The following is a 7,163-nucleotide window of genomic DNA, read 5'->3' as shown; positions in this document are numbered from 1 at the left end:
ACTAACGTTTCTACATAGGGATTAAGCATTTAGAACGAAATCTAATGTAGGAAAATGGTACTTTACTCTTGATCGGTACGTTGGGACTTAGAAAATATTCGGCCGTACGCGGCGCGTCTCGGCGCTTCGAACAGCTCCGGTGTCCCCATTATTTTCGATTTACGGCTAAAATAAATTTTTCTAATTTTTTTCAATAACATATTCTTGCTTAAATAACTTTTTTACATAGGGATTAAGCATTTAGAACGATACATTGTTTAAAATAATGGCACTTTACTCTTGACATTTTACGGTTTTTTCAATTTTCTGAAAAATCCTATCATTAGATTTTTTTAAAAATACGATATTCTTGCTTAACTAACGTTTCTACATAGGGATTAAGCATTTAGAACGAAATCTAATGTCAGAAAATGGCACTTTACTCTTGACATTTTTCGGTTTTTTCAATTTTCTGGAAAATCCTATCATTAGATTTTTTTAAAAATACGATATTCTTGCTTAACTAACGTTTTTACAAAGGGATTAAGCATTTAGAACGAAATCTAATGTAGGAAAATGGTACTTTACTCTTGATCGGTACGTTGGGACTTTGAAAATATTCGGGCGTTCCAATCGCTCGTCTGTTGCATCATAGCGCGTCTCGGCGCAATCGACCGATTCGCTCGACCCATTATTTTCGATTTACGGCTAAAATAAATTTTTCTCATTTTATTCAATAACATATTCTTGCTTAGATAACTTTTTTACATAGGGATTAAGCATTTAGAACGATATAATGTTTAAAATAAGGGCACTTTACTCTTGACATTTTACGGTTTTTTCAATTTTCTGAAAAATCCTACCATTAGATTTTTTTAAAAATACGATATTCTTGCTTAACTAACGTTTCTACATAGGGATTAAGCATTTAGAACGAAATCTAATGTCAGAAAATGGCACTTTACTCTTGACATTTTTCGGTTTTTTCAATTTTCTGGAAAATCCTATCATTAGATTTTTTTTAAAATACGATATTCTTGCTTAACTAACGTTTTTACATAGGGATTAAGCATTTAGAACGAAATCTAATGTAGGAAAATGGTACTTTACTCTTGATCGGTACGTTGGGACTTTGAAAATATTCGGGCGTTCCAATCGCTCGTCTGTTGCATCATAGCGCGTCTCGGCGCAATCGACCGATTCGCTCGACCCATTATTTTCGATTTACGGCTAAAATAAATTTTTCTCATTTTATTCAATAACATATTCTTGCTTAGATAACTTTTTTACATAGGGATTAAGCATTTAGAACGATATAATGTTTAAAATAAGGGCACTTTACTCTTGACATTTTACGGTTTTTTCAATTTTCTGAAAAATCCTACCATTAGATTTTTTTAAAAATACGATATTCTTGCTTAACTAACGTTTCTACATAGGGATTAAGGATTTAGAACGACATCTAATGTCAGAAAATGGCACTTTACTCTTGACATTTTTCGGTTTTTTCAATTTTCTGGAAAATCCTATCATTAGATTTTTTTAAAAATACGATATTCTTGCTTAACTAACGTTTTTACATAGGGATTAAGCATTTAGAACGAAATCTAATGTAGGAAAATGGTACTTTACTCTTGACATTTTTCGGTTTTTTCAATTTTCTGGAAAATCCTATCATTAGATTTTTTTAAAAATACGATATTCTTGCTTAACTAACGTTTTTACATAGGGATTAAGCATTTAGAACGAAATCTAATGTAGGAAAATGGTACTTTACTCTTGATCGGTACGTTGGGACTTAGAAAATATTCGGCCGTACGCGGCGCGTCTCGGCGCTTCGAACAGCTCCGGTGTCCCCATTATTTTCGATTTACGGCTAAAATAAATTTTTCTAATTTTTTTCAATAACATATTCTTGCTTAAATAACTTTTTTACATAGGGATTAAGCATTTAGAACGATACATTGTTTAAAATAATGGCACTTTACTCTTGACATTTTACGGTTTTTTCAATTTTCTGAAAAATCCTATCATTAGATTTTTTTAAAAATACGATATTCTTGCTTAACTAACGTTTCTACATAGGGATTAAGCATTTAGAACGAAATCTAATGTCAGAAAATGGCACTTTACTCTTGACATTTTTCGGTTTTTTCAATTTTCTGGAAAATCCTATCATTAGATTTTTTTAAAAATACGATATTCTTGCTTAACTAACGTTTTTACAAAGGGATTAAGCATTTAGAACGAAATCTAATGTAGGAAAATGGTACTTTACTCTTGATCGGTACGTTGGGACTTTGAAAATATTCGGGCGTTCCAATCGCTCGTCTGTTGCATCATAGCGCGTCTCGGCGCAATCGACCGATTCGCTCGACCCATTATTTTCGATTTACGGCTAAAATAAATTTTTCTCATTTTATTCAATAACATATTCTTGCTTAGATAACTTTTTTACATAGGGATTAAGCATTTAGAACGATATAATGTTTAAAATAAGGGCACTTTACTCTTGACATTTTACGGTTTTTTCAATTTTCTGAAAAATCCTATCATTAGATTTTTTTAAAAATACGATAATCTTGCATAACTAACGTTTCTACATAGGGATTAAGCATTTAGAACGAAATCTAATGTCAGAAAATGGCACTTTACTCTTGACATTTTTCGGTTTTTTCAATTTTCTGGAAAATCCTATCATTAGATTTTTTTTAAAATACGATATTCTTGCTTAACTAACGTTTTTACATAGGGATTAAGCATTTAGAACGAAATCTAATGTAGGAAAATGGTACTTTACTCTTGACCGGTACGTTGGGACTTTGAAAATATTCGGGCGTTCCAATCGCTCGTCTGTTGCATCATAGCGCGTCTCGGCGCAATCGACCGATTCGCTCGACCCATTATTTTCGATTTACGGCTAAAATAAATTTTTCTCATTTTATTCAATAACATATTCTTGCTTAGATAACTTTTTTACATAGGGATTAAGCATTTAGAACGATATAATGTTTAAAATAAGGGCACTTTACTCTTGACATTTTACGGTTTTTTCAATTTTCTGAAAAATCCTACCATTAGATTTTTTTAAAAATACGATATTCTTGCTTAACTAACGTTTCTACATAGGGATTAAGCATTTAGAACGAAATCTAATGTCAGAAAATGGCACTTTACTCTTGACATTTTTCGGTTTTTTCAATTTTCTGGAAAATCCTATCATTAGATTTTTTTTAAAATACGATATTCTTGCTTAACTAACGTTTTTACATAGGGATTAAGCATTTAGAACGAAATCTAATGTAGGAAAATGGTACTTTACTCTTGACCGGTACGTTGGGACTTTGAAAATATTCGGGCGTTCCAATCGCTCGTCTGTTGCATCATAGCGCGTCTCGGCGCAATCGACCGATTCGCTCGACCCATTATTTTCGATTTACGGCTAAAATAAATTTTTCTCATTTTATTCAATAACATATTCTTGCTTAGATAACTTTTTTACATAGGGATTAAGCATTTAGAACGATATAATGTTTAAAATAAGGGCACTTTACTCTTGACATTTTACGGTTTTTTCAATTTTCTGAAAAATCCTACCATTAGATTTTTTTAAAAATACGATATTCTTGCTTAACTAACGTTTCTACATAGGGATTAAGCATTTAGAACGAAATCTAATGTCAGAAAATGGCACTTTACTCTTGACATTTTTCGGTTTTTTCAATTTTCTGGAAAATCCTATCATTAGATTTTTTTAAAAATACGATATTCTTGCTTAACTAACGTTTTTACAAAGGGATTAAGCATTTAGAACGAAATCTAATGTAGGAAAATGGTACTTTACTCTTGATCGGTACGTTGGGACTTTCAAAATATTCGGGCGTTCCAATCGCTCGTCTGTTGCATCATAGCGCGTCTCGGCGCAATCGACCGATTCGCTCGACCCATTATTTTCGATTTACGGCTAAAATAAATTTTTCTCATTTTATTCAATAACATATTCTTGCTTAGATAACTTTTTTACATAGGGATTAAGCATTTAGAACGATATAATGTTTAAAATAAGGGCACTTTACTCTTGACATTTTACGGTTTTTTCAATTTTCTGAAAAATCCTACCATTAGATTTTTTTAAAAATACGATATTCTTGCTTAACTAACGTTTCTACATAGGGATTAAGCATTTAGAACGAAATCTAATGTCAGAAAATGGCACTTTACTCTTGACATTTTTCGGTTTTTTCAATTTTCTGGAAAATCCTATCATTAGATTTTTTTAAAAATACGATATTCTTGCTTAACTAACGTTTTTACATAGGGATTAAGCATTTAGAACGAAATCTAATGTAGGAAAATGGTACTTTACTCTTGACCGGTACGTTGGGACTTTGAAAATATTCGGGCGTTCCAATCGCTCGTCTGTTGCATCATAGCGCGTCTCGGCGCAATCGACCGATTCGCTCGACCCATTATTTTCGATTTACGGCTAAAATAAATTCTTCTCATTTTATTCAATAACATATTCTTGCTTAGATAACTTTTTTACATAGGGATTAAGCATTTAGAACGATATAATGTTTAAAATAAGGGCACTTTACTCTTGACATTTTACGGTTTTTTCAATTTTCTGAAAAATCCTACCATTAGATTTTTTTAAAAATACGATATTCTTGCTTAACTAACGTTTCTACATAGGGATTAAGCATTTAGAACGAAATCTAATGTCAGAAAATGGCACTTTACTCTTGACATTTTTCGGTTTTTTCAATTTTCTGGAAAATCCTATCATTAGATTTTTTTAAAAATACGATATTCTTGCTTAACTAACGTTTTTACATAGGGATTAAGCATTTAGAACGAAATCTAATGTAGGAAAATGGTACTTTACTCTTGATCGGTACGTTGGGACTTAGAAAATATTCGGCCGTACGCGGCGCGTCTCGGCGCTTCGAACAGCTCCGGTGTCCCCATTATTTTCGATTTACGGCTAAAATAAATTTTTCTAATTTTTTTCAATAACATATTCTTGCTTAAATAACTTTTTTACATAGGGATTAAGCATTTAGAACGATACATTGTTTAAAATAATGGCACTTTACTCTTGACATTTTACGGTTTTTTCAATTTTCTGAAAAATCCTATCATTAGATTTTTTTAAAAATACGATAATCTTGCTTAACTAACGTTTCTACATAGGGATTAAGCATTTAGAACGAAATCTAATGTCAGAAAATGGCACTTTACTCTTGACATTTTTCGGTTTTTTCAATTTTCTGGAAAATCCTATCATTAGATTTTTTTTAAAATACGATATTCTTGCTTAACTAACGTTTTTACATAGGGATTAAGCATTTAGAACGAAATCTAATGTAGGAAAATGGTACTTTACTCTTGACCGGTACGTTGGGACTTTGAAAATATTCGGGCGTTCCAATCGCTCGTCTGTTGCATCATAGCGCGTCTCGGCGCAATCGACCGATTCGCTCGACCCATTATTTTCGATTTACGGCTAAAATAAATTTTTCTCATTTTATTCAATAACATATTCTTGCTTAGATAACTTTTTTACATAGGGATTAAGCATTTAGAACGATATAATGTTTAAAATAAGGGCACTTTACTCTTGACATTTTACGGTTTTTTCAATTTTCTGAAAAATCCTACCATTAGATTTTTTTAAAAATACGATATTCTTGCTTAACTAACGTTTCTACATAGGGATTAAGCATTTAGAACGAAATCTAATGTCAGAAAATGGCACTTTACTCTTGACATTTTTCGGTTTTTTCAATTTTCTGGAAAATCCTATCATTAGATTTTTTTAAAAATACGATATTCTTGCTTAACTAACGTTTTTACATAGGGATTAAGCATTTAGAACGAAATCTAATGTAGGAAAATGGTACTTTACTCTTGATCGGTACGTTGGGACTTTGAAAATATTCGGGCGTTCCAATCGCTCGTCTGTTGCATCATAGCGCGTCTCGGCGCAATCGACCGATTCGCTCGACCCATTATTTTCGATTTACGGCTAAAATAAATTTTTCTCATTTTATTCAATAACATATTCTTGCTTAGATAACTTTTTTACATAGGGATTAAGCATTTAGAACGATATAATGTTTAAAATAAGGGCACTTTACTCTTGACATTTTACGGTTTTTTCAATTTTCTGAAAAATCCTACCATTAGATTTTTTTAAAAATACGATATTCTTGCTTAACTAACGTTTCTACATAGGGATTAAGCATTTAGAACGAAATCTAATGTCAGAAAATGGCACTTTACTCTTGACATTTTTCGGTTTTTTCAATTTTCTGGAAAATCCTATCATTAGATTTTTTTAAAAATACGATATTCTTGCTTAACTAACGTTTTTACATAGGGATTAAGCATTTAGAACGAAATCTAATGTAGGAAAATGGTACTTTACTCTTGATCGGTACGTTGGGACTTAGAAAATATTCGGCCGTACGCGGCGCGTCTCGGCGCTTCGAACAGCTCCGGTGTCCCCATTATTTTCGATTTACGGCTAAAATAAATTTTTCTAATTTTTTTCAATAACATATTCTTGCTTAAATAACTTTTTTACATAGGGATTAAGCATTTAGAACGATACATTGTTTAAAATAATGGCACTTTACTCTTGACATTTTACGGTTTTTTCAATTTTCTGAAAAATCCTATCATTAGATTTTTTTAAAAATACGATATTCTTGCTTAACTAACGTTTCTACATAGGGATTAAGCATTTAGAACGAAATCTAATGTCAGAAAATGGCACTTTACTCTTGACATTTTTCGGTTTTTTCAATTTTCTGGAAAATCCTATCATTAGATTTTTTTAAAAATACGATATTCTTGCTTAACTAACGTTTTTACATAGGGATTAAGCATTTAGAACGAAATCTAATGTAGGAAAATGGTACTTTACTCTTGATCGGTACGTTGGGACTTAGAAAATATTCGGCCGTACGCGGCGCGTCTCGGCGCTTCGAACAGCTCCGGTGTCCCCATTATTTTCGATTTACGGCTAAAATAAATTTTTCTAATTTTTTTCAATAACATATTCTTGCTTAAATAACTTTTTTACATAGGGATTAAGCATTTAGAACGATACATTGTTTAAAATAATGGCACTTTACTCTTGACATTTTACGGTTTTTTCAATTTTCTGAAAAATC

The sequence above is a fragment of the Megalopta genalis genome, unplaced genomic scaffold (genome assembly GCF_051020955.1).
Source record: "Megalopta genalis isolate 19385.01 unplaced genomic scaffold, iyMegGena1_principal scaffold0225, whole genome shotgun sequence".
NCBI lineage: Eukaryota > Metazoa > Arthropoda > Insecta > Hymenoptera > Halictidae > Megalopta > Megalopta genalis.
The sequence above is the reverse complement of the archived record's forward strand: the minus strand, read 5'-3'. Positions refer to the sequence as shown.